Source organism: Phocoena sinus, chromosome 4 (assembly GCF_008692025.1).
Source record: "Phocoena sinus isolate mPhoSin1 chromosome 4, mPhoSin1.pri, whole genome shotgun sequence".
In the NCBI taxonomy this organism is placed as follows: Eukaryota; Metazoa; Chordata; class Mammalia; order Artiodactyla; family Phocoenidae; genus Phocoena; species Phocoena sinus.
Genome location: NC_045766.1, coordinates 79911393 through 79921433, shown reverse-complemented (window position 1 = coordinate 79921433; position 10041 = coordinate 79911393). Strand labels below are relative to the sequence as shown.

Here is a 10041-nt window from a genome sequence, read left to right as displayed (position 1 = left end):
TATTCCAATAAGCAACACTAAATGGAGCAATTTTGAAAGGTTCTCCCTTCCTTAAAAGATAATGAAATGAAATTGCTGTAAGGCAAAACCTCAACCTCCACCAAGCTCCACACTTACCCAGCCCCAATCTAAGCTACGCCAGAGCCTTCTTTCAACTTCTTTTCATTCATTTGTTCATTCACTCTTTAATAAACATGTATTAAGCCCCTACTACATACAGTAATCCCTAGGTATCTGTGAGGGCTTGGTTCCAGGACAGCTGCTACCTACTCCCCACAGATACCAAAATCTGCAGATGCTCAAGTCCCTTATATAAATGGATGCATCCCTAGATATGGAGGGTCAACTGTATAGTTGCAATGTTAGTTATTAGCAAGTCACAATTCATGTCACCAAAAAGTCGCAGAGAAATGTGTAGTTCATTACAAAATGGTGTGTGTGATGCTTAGTTTTATGTGTCAACTTAACTGGGCCACAGGTGCCCAGATATCCAATTAAACATTCTGGGTGTGTTTATGAGAGTATTTCTGTATGAGATTAACATTTGCATTGGTAGTCTGAGTAAAGCCGATTGCCCTCCCAATGTGGGAGGGGTGGGGTGGGCCTCATCCAATTGGAGACCTGAATAGAACAAAAAAGAGCAATAAGGGAGAATTCTCTCTCTCTCTGGCTGTCTCTGACTGAGGGTATCTGTCTTCTGTTTTCAGGCTCGGACTAGGACTGGAATTTATACCTTTGGCTCTCCTGGGTCTCGAGCTTGCCTCCTGCAGGTCTTAGGACTTCTGAGCCTCCATAACCACATGAGCCAGTTCCTTATAATAAAAATATATACCACACACATTTTCTCTGGAGAACCCAGACTAATACAGTATGTAGGTGAGAACTAGAACACCTGAGCCCGTTAGCTATACAATTACAAGCAAGACCATCTTGTGATTCACATAACACTCCCTTATTCGTCTACAACCTTCCTTCACTGACATCAACACTTGCCTTCAGAAATCGATTAATTCAAAGATTCACCCACTTCTGATATTCTACCCTAAGAACTTCCAACCCCAACTCATATGCAATCAAAAACATCACTTCCACTGCGAACATGGCGCTGCGAGTGGCGCGGAGCGTGCAGGCTGCAGTCTGCAGCCTGCGCGCCATCTCTGCGCCCAACGCACCCTGCCCGCCACAGCCCTGGGGACCGCGGGCGGGCGCCGTCCGGGCGCTGCACACCGGTCCCGTTCTGCTGTCGGGTCGTAAATTCAGACAAACATGAATGCGTAACAACAGAAAACGGTGTTGGAACAGTGGGAATCAGCAATTTTGCACAGGAAGCTTTGGGAGGTGTTGTTTACTGTAGTCTGCCTGAAGTTGGGACAAAAATTGAACAAACAAGAGGAATTTGTTGCTTTGGAAAGTGTGAAAGCTGCTGTTGAACTCTATTCTCCTCTATCAGGAGAAGTAACTGAAATTAATGAAGCTCTAGCAGAAAATCCAGAACTTGTCAACAGACTTTGTTATGAAGATGGTTGGCTGATCAAGATGACACTCAGTAACCCTTCAGAACTAGATGAACTAATGAGTGAAAAAGCATATGAGAAATACATAAAATCTATTGAGGAGTGAAAATGGAACCCCTAAATAAACTAGTTTGAAACAACTTAATCTAGTATAGTTGTCTTAAATTAGTGGTGGATAGATTTTTAAAAAGCAACTTTTAGCAAAAGAAACTACTTGCAACAATGTTGCCTGAAGAAAATACCCCTTAACTTCCTAATGATTTCACATAAACACTATGCATCTTTTTCACAACAGCCTGTGATTTTTAGGTTAGTCTCCAGTTATAATACTCAGAATTCCTGAAATTATCTGTGGTAAAACTAGTTATGAAAATTATGTAATTCAAGGATAACATTATTATCTTAACCGTATATCATATTGTAACTTGCCTACAGCCATCCCTGGATTTGGGTCAAAATACTCAATGAACTTGCCACTGGAAATAAATGGCAGTGGAGAAAAGTTTGTTAGTTGTACAGTGTCCAGTGAAGAACGTTACTCTCTTAATTTTGCAAAATATACTGTGTTTGCTGGTGCTATTTTTATACAGTGAAGCAACAGCCTTGCAGGAAAATAAGAAACAGTTTACTAATAAAATATTCAACTTCTTAAACAAAAAAACAACAACATCACTTCCCTAATGTGCTGCCATTTCAAAGTTGCCTGTGTGGTATTCTCCTTTACGGCAGTAAGTCACTAAACCTCACTTTTGCTTATATCATAATAGGTTTCTTCAGTTAAAGAGAGAACTTTATATGTTTCAGGGTAGAGATGATTATTTTCACAAATGTGTGAATGTTCAGAGCTCAAAGTCACTCTAGAAGCATTCTAATCTAACTCTCAAAATTTACTATCCTGTATAAAGGTAAGATGATCACTCAAAGTCATCCAGCCAGTCGGCTACTTTGCCAGATGAGAACCCATATCTTGAGATTCCAACAAAAACAAGCTCCCTTGCTTCCATATCAAGTGTACTTAGAAAAATGCTAAAAGGATGTTCAGCTTTAAACCAATCTCTGATTCATTAAACAAATCTTTCTAGTTGTAGTTTTACAAATAAAATGTTATTGTTTTCCAAAACTTCCACCAGGTGAAGTGTTAATTCATACACACACACACACACACACACACACACACACACACACACACATTCTATCCTAGCAGGAAGTGGCAGGATAGAACCCCTGCATATGACATATATGTGTGTGTATGTGTATGTGTGTCACTATGATCATAAATTTACATAAAGGTTTTATAAGCATAGATATTCATATAACGTTGTTCAGTTTTGGTTTTACTAATATTCAGTGAATAAAAGCTTCAACTCCTAGTTTTAAATCTAAAATCTAAGCCTAAAGAATAGTCATTTTGCTGGGAGGTAGAAGTGGATAATGGTTAAGAACATGGACTTCATTAGCTACACTCAAGTTCAAACCCCAGCTCTGCTACTTGAAAGAGAATTCTTAAGGCTCCCTTTGTAACCATAATCTCTTAATAAGTGTAGAATGACGAAAAATAAAAGAAGACGGCCTCTTATGTTAGGATAGTCTCTCCAGGATTGAGGACAGGGAGAAGGTAGCAGATACTGCTGGAAGTAAAATCATAGTGACTATATTTAGATCTGATATATTTTAATATCATCAACAAAATATAACTCTGTATTATTCAGCAAGACCTACCTAAAAGAATATTTTTATTCCTAAGGGCTAACAAACCCTTAAAATCAAAATCCTGTTTCTAGCAAAAAGATAAAACAGTTGAACAAATAATTGTTGCCCCTATTCCTTCTACTGCATCTTGGCAAGAAATAACAATGCCAGCAAGCAGCTCTTGCTTCCTTGTAACAGCCTTGCAGGAGATGGACCAATCAGGGTCTGCTCTGGTGTGACAGACAGGAGCTGGTGGGACAGGGTATGCAGTGTGCTGATTACTATGACTGGTCTGAACCTGATCACAGACAGGATTACCCTTACACATCTCCACGGTTCACGCAACTCCTAAGACCAAACAGTAAGCCTCTGATTCTCCCAGAAAAAATGAAAGCATTAGAGCCAAAGCATAGTTCAAAACTAGCCATAAATATCACATCTGACTCAAGCTACCTCTGTCCCCAAGAAAAACAAATTCCCAGATATTAAAAGTATCCTGTCCTCAGAAGAACGGAAGAGATGAATAGTTGGTACCACTTCCAAAACTGTTCACAGTATTCAGAGAAGAGGTCTCTTTTCTTTTTTTCTTTTCTTTTTTTTTCTTTTAGTGGTGGAGTGAACTAATTACAGAATTCATTTAGCATTACCATTTCCTAACTCTGGACTGAGAGGATGCATATGTGTATGCGTGCGTGAGCGCACTTGTGTGTATTTTGGGGAGGAGTGTTTATTTTTAGTACCCCATTCTGGGGTTCTCTGATGCAGTGTGGCTGTTCAAACATGGTACCTTCTCAAGTGTAGTTCTTTCAAATAGAGCCAATCCTGGAAAAAAAAAAACAACAACCATACCTTGAGTATGTTATAGAGCCTCTCTGAGCCTCAGGTTCCTAATCCCTATACTAGGGAAGAAAAATTAAATTAAATAATGAACAAAACATGCGGGGACTTCCCTGGTGGCGCAGTGGCTAAGAATCTGCCTGCCAATGCAGGGAACACGGGTTCAAGCCCTGGTCCGGGAGGATCCCACATGCCGCGGAGCAGCTAAGCCCATGCGCCACAACTACTGAGCCTGTGCTCTAGAGCCTGTGAGCCACAGCTACTGAAGCCCACGTGCCTAGAGCCCGTGCTCCGCAACAAGAGAAGCCACCGCAGTGAGAAGCCCATGCACCGCAATGAACAGTAGCCCCCGCTCATTGCAACTAGAGAAAGCCCGCATGCAGCAACGAAGACCCAAGGCAGCCAAAAGTAAATAAATTAATTTTTAAAAACATGCTTAACACAGGGTCTAACAGATAGTATGCATTTAATAAGTTGTAATCGTTACTTATTTTATTCCCCCAAAGGCTCTTGTTTTATGAAAAACATACCCATTTTGCAAATTATATAATATTGTCACCAAGGATGATTTAAACCAGGTTTTATAATCACAATCCCAAATTTAAACTTGAACAATGAAAAAGATGAGATGAATAAATGAAGCAGTATTTACCCTTCTTTTACCCTGTTGTAGAATACAAACAGTTTGTACTTTAATTATCTGTATGTAATTGGATATTGCTAATTTCAAATGACTTTTATTTATTCATTAAGGTAGTTTGCTATCCTGCCTGACTTTGTTAGTGATTAATTAATTGCAACTACATTGGGGGAAAACAAAAGTTCACCTTACAAGCATGTCAAGATCATCCCCAGTTCCAACCTTTCTGTACATCTGATTCTCCAGGACAGTGTTCCCTGCTCCTTCAGACAGAGGATAATGGACTAAACCCAAGAAGCACTGGGTCTTCAGCCTTTGACATCCTATTCCCCACTACTCACACCCTAGGCCCAGCCTTCAAAACCCAATATACCGAGTAGAGAGACAGGTGAGTTACAGGACCCAGTCGTGACCTCCGTGTCTACTCCTTCCTACCTTAATGATATTCAATAATTGTAGATGTTCATGATCAGACTGGTCTGCCCCGCTTTTACTCATAAAGTGGATCCTCAATAGAGACATTTTACTCTCCATCTACTCAGAACGAAACCCTCCCTCCCCTGATGATTGGACTCATCAGGAACTCTGTGGAGCTAGGCCTCTCTCTGCTCCAGGTACCCCCCAGGGAGAAAATGTTCAAAATCACTTTGCCTAGACTGTTGAGGAAAATGCCATCCAAATGCCTAATCAAAAGCACAGTAAGTACCGAGCTACCTTATAACTTTCATGCTGTTGTAGGAAAAAAGTTAGATTAGTTTGACAAGATTTGTTCTTTTAAGAGTCATTTTGATTTTCCCCCACTACTCTGTAATCCCTCTCAGACTTTGAAAATTAATCCTCCTATTATTCTCATATTTCTAGATATGAATTTTATGCTGTCTGGTTTATGGCATCTTGTATCATGGGCCTCTCGGCAAGCCTCTCAGAGTTTTCAGAAGGTTTTGTTTCAGTTAATTCTTTAAGCATCGCAGGATTCAAGTCACTGTGTCTTGTAATTTATTTTATTAATCCTAAGTGTACCTTAAAAGAAAAGAATAGAAACTAATGAAAATTAGCATTTTTGAGTACAAAAGATACCTTCAAGGGCACTCTCATTTCTTGAAAGTGACTTTGCATTGTATAGTAATTAGTACTGGAGCAGAGAAACAACAGAATGGCCTAGATTCCCTCAGAAATGGATGGTGTCTCCGTAGATGGGGCCACATTAACCACGGATTGTAGAGGTTTGAAGCCAAAGATGCAGTCCGGATGTTAGAAGTTGGTGTTGGCCGTAAGCAAGAGCTGACAAGCATCCCTACAAGGCAAACCATAGCTGAACTCCAAACACCCCTCTCCAACTTTGGTGCTCCCACATCAGTCTACATCACGATCACCTCTCACCTGAACCATTACAACAGGCTCCCTTCTAGTCTCTCGGCTTCAACTCTCAGTCCTTACCATAAACCATACCACCACACGAATCGTATCATGTTACTCCCCTGCTTAAAAACTTTTGAAGGCTTCTCATTACAACCCGAAAAAAGATACAAGTTCTTTACGTAGTGTGTAAGGCTATGTGTAAGGATCTGCCCCACGTCTATTGCAACCTCCCCTAGTACATAGGTTCTGCTAATGCAACACATGGATTCCTAAAACGTGCTATAGAATAAAAAACATGCAATAAAAGCCACAGAGTTTATGGAAAACATGGGGATAGGGTCACAACACTCAAAAATGTCATCAGTGGTACATTAAATAAAGGTAAGAACTTAATAAAAATAGTGGCACAGTTTTAATCACACATTTTAAATGGTTAAGAAGTACATATATACTACAATAAATATTGCACTTCACCTTAGAAAGACTAGAAGTTTGCTTGTAAAAGAGGATGCCAGAAGAGTTGCAGCTTGTGAATTATTAAGTGGTAGAAGGCGCGTTACCTGAAATCTGAGGAAAGGGTATAATACCAGATGGATGGAAGGGTGTGACTCATACACACATGGTGAATTGAGGCAGCTGGTAACTGTCTGAGATATATGCATTTGTGCGTTTAGTATATTCCGACACTGCTTGGTTCAGCTGGGTGCAGTTTTCTGCATTTACCTCGTGTTCCTCGCAGGCAAAACCACACATAAGCAAATGTAAAATCCATGTAAAGATCAAATTATTCCCTATCAATCATGTTGAAAGAAATTTGCATTTTGAAAGCAAGCGTCATAGCAGAGCTCACTAACCCTCCTGGCATACCATCCCACACCATCCACCCTGTCCTGCATGAGCATCTCCAACGGCCCAAGTTGTTCCCCTTTGCATTTGCTATTCTTTCTGCTTGGATTGCTCTTCCCCACATTCTTCCCATGATTGACTTCATCTCATCCGTCAAGCCTCAGTTTCAATGCTGCTTATTTCAAAAGCCCTATGCTGAAATCATCCTCTCTTGTGTAGCCCTCCACTCTCATTACTCTCTATTGCAGAACCCTTTATTTTTTAAAATTTATTTCGAGCTTCTATTACAAGAGGCAAATAATTTCTTCGTCTTTGTTGTTATATCTCTTCCACTAGAAGGTAAGTTCCATGAGATCAGGATCCATGTCTCTTGACATTTTTTAATGTCCTGGCCCCGGCAGGTACAGTGCTCAGCACAAACACAAAATGAAGGCATGCGACATACATCTCTTGAAGGAATAAAAGAATGATTATATCTAGGCGAACACCAAATATAACCAGCAGGCTCTCACAGAATGGCTTTATTAATGATGTTATGATACTTACTCTGTTAAACCCCTTACAATTTAGCTCTTGTTCAGATTTAATGCTCTCATTAAAAAGAGCTTGAAGGGAAACGGTACAAAATTAAACGTAAAAAAAGAATATATGAGAGTCTTCAAAGAAAAGAGTATTAAACTTACACAACGCAAAAATAACAACAGAAGAAAAAACAAGACTGCCAAAACAGATAATTCATTCATGCTCTTTAAAACAATGGACTGTAATACCAATGATGGTAAAAGAAAAGGCTCCTATTTGGCAAGTGACTAAACAGAGATTAAGGATTGGGTGAGGCTCTTATTACAACTCTGTGCCTAGTTTTCATATCCATCTTTTAAGAGGAATCTGGAGAAACTGTGAAGGATCTACAAAGAATCATGTTAACGGGATTAAAGAGTCACTATCAAGACAAGCGACAAGCTACTTAGAGCCTTTACTTTCCACCTCCTGCATCATAAAAAAGAAAGTGTGACTAAAATGTCTGAATATCCCTTCCTTCTTCTGTCTGTAGCAATAAAACGCTCAAGTTTTAGCAGGGGATGTGGCCAGGATAACTGTAGCTTTATTTTATCCCTTGTAGCTATGTCTGATGTGTGACCATCAGGCTAAATTCCAGCTAATGGGATATAAATAGCTAATTTGAGCTAATGGCATGGCAGCTTCCATAAACCTTCCTTAAGACAAAGCTATGTCTTCCCATTGCCCCATTATTATTCAGTTTTTCATCTTAGAATGCAGCTATAACAGCTGGAGCTCAGGTGCCATGCTGGATCATGGGGTGACCTTGAAAATACAGGTCATGGTCAATGAAGCAGCAAGATAGAAAGAGCCTGGGTCTCTGTAGACTTTGTGGAACAGGGCCACCACAGCATGAACTGTCTCACTGTAAGACTTTAACATGAGAGGGAAGATATCTATCTGGTTTAAGTGAATTTTATTTTAGATTCTAAATTCAATAAGTCACAGAGGTAAATGTGCCCCCAATTCTTTTCTACTGATTAGTTAAAACACTAAGTTTTAGTGGGTGCTTTTTTTTTTTTTGTGGTACGCAGGCCTCTCACTGTTGTGGCCTCTCCCGTTGTGGAGCACAGGCTCCGGACGCGCAGGCTCAGCGGCCATGGCTCACGGGCCCAGCCGCTCCGCGGCATGTGGGATCTTCCCGGACCAGGGCACGAACCCGCGTCCCCTGCATCGGCAGGCGGACTCCCAACCACTGCGCCACCAGGGAAGCCCCTTTCGTGGGTTCTTTTAGTAAAGAAAGTCAAGCTACCAGGGCACAGCAGAGTGAGAGCGAGAAGCCGAACTGCTCTGCCTAATCAGGGTTAGGAATTTGGGGATTTATATGGGACCCCCTCAGGGAAAACAGTGGAGACATGAAGAGAGATGAGAGAAGCTCCTGTAATTGAAAGCAAGGCCCTAAACAGTTCTCTGAAATAGGGATTTCTACAACAACATTTACTATAAAGTTGTCCTCCTCTGCTATCAATAATTGTCCTCCACTTTCCCCAAACTTTCAGTAAAAGTTGTTTGTGCTTAATAACCTTGTGTGCATGGTGTTTGGAGAGATGAAATAAGAGGAAAGGTGGGGCTAGGTAACTGAAGGCAACAGTTTCAGGTTCTGAGAGCTAAGGTTACTGCCAGCAAAATTGCAGAGCATCTCTCAGTGTAGAGTGAGTTAGAAGAGAATAAATGTCCCCTACCTGATGAACACACACACACACACATTTCTGTCAAGGGCTTGATGATCCTCCGCAGAGAACGCAGTTCAATGTTGAAGTAAAGAGGTTACCAGAGCCTGGAAGGCTTGGAAGCATCCAGGCTGAAGACTTCTGAGCTACATAATAATATGAAATGGCCTCTTCCTGGTCTGCATAGTGACTTATCTATCCTTCACAATTGTGCCCCAATGTCACCTTTACAGAGAGACCTTCCCTAATCCTCCAGGATAGGATTTATCGGTCCCTTGTCCATACAGATACAGGGTATCTGAGACATTTCTCTTCTGAGATATTTCTCTTCTGCTGCATATTGCCTGTGATGAGCTATTTGAGACCATAATATCTTATCTTTGTCTTATCTGCCTAGCACATAGTTAATACCCAAAAAAGCTTTAAAGAGTTGAAATGAATCATGAGTTTTATGAAAAAACAACCAGCATGGTAGAAACCTTAAAGGCAATCTTCATAAATCTTTATTTTGTGAATAAAGAAACGAACAACTAGAGAGACTAACTGAATTTCCTAAAGTCACACAGCTAGGAACAGGCAGAATGAGGGCTAGGACACAGTTCTCTAGTTCCCAAATCACCCACTGTTGCCATCACATTATGTTCCCTGAGACTAGGGCAAAACACCTCAGCAAAACCTGGGAAAATATACAGATATTTGCAATCACTCCCAAATCGGGTACTATTTTGTTGTATGCCAAATGATGCTGCTTCTATTTGCTTCAACTTTTAGGAAAGGAAAGCATGAGATCTGTGCTTCCTGTTTCCAGGGTTCCCTGTAAGTAAGTGCTGAATATGAATAATGAAGAGACAGATTCAGCAATGTAGAGGTAAGTGCAGAGATGCATCAGCCCTCCTGGGGCTCAAAAGATGCAGCGAAAAGTACA

The 10041-nt window shown here is 40.7% G+C and overlaps 1 pseudogene; it reads left to right on the top strand.

Moving 5' to 3' along the window:
• The first annotated feature begins 1099 nt into the window (after positions 1–1099).
• On the top strand, positions 1100–1654 carry LOC116753558 (annotated as a pseudogene).
• The last annotated feature ends 8387 nt before the right edge of the window (positions 1655–10041 follow it).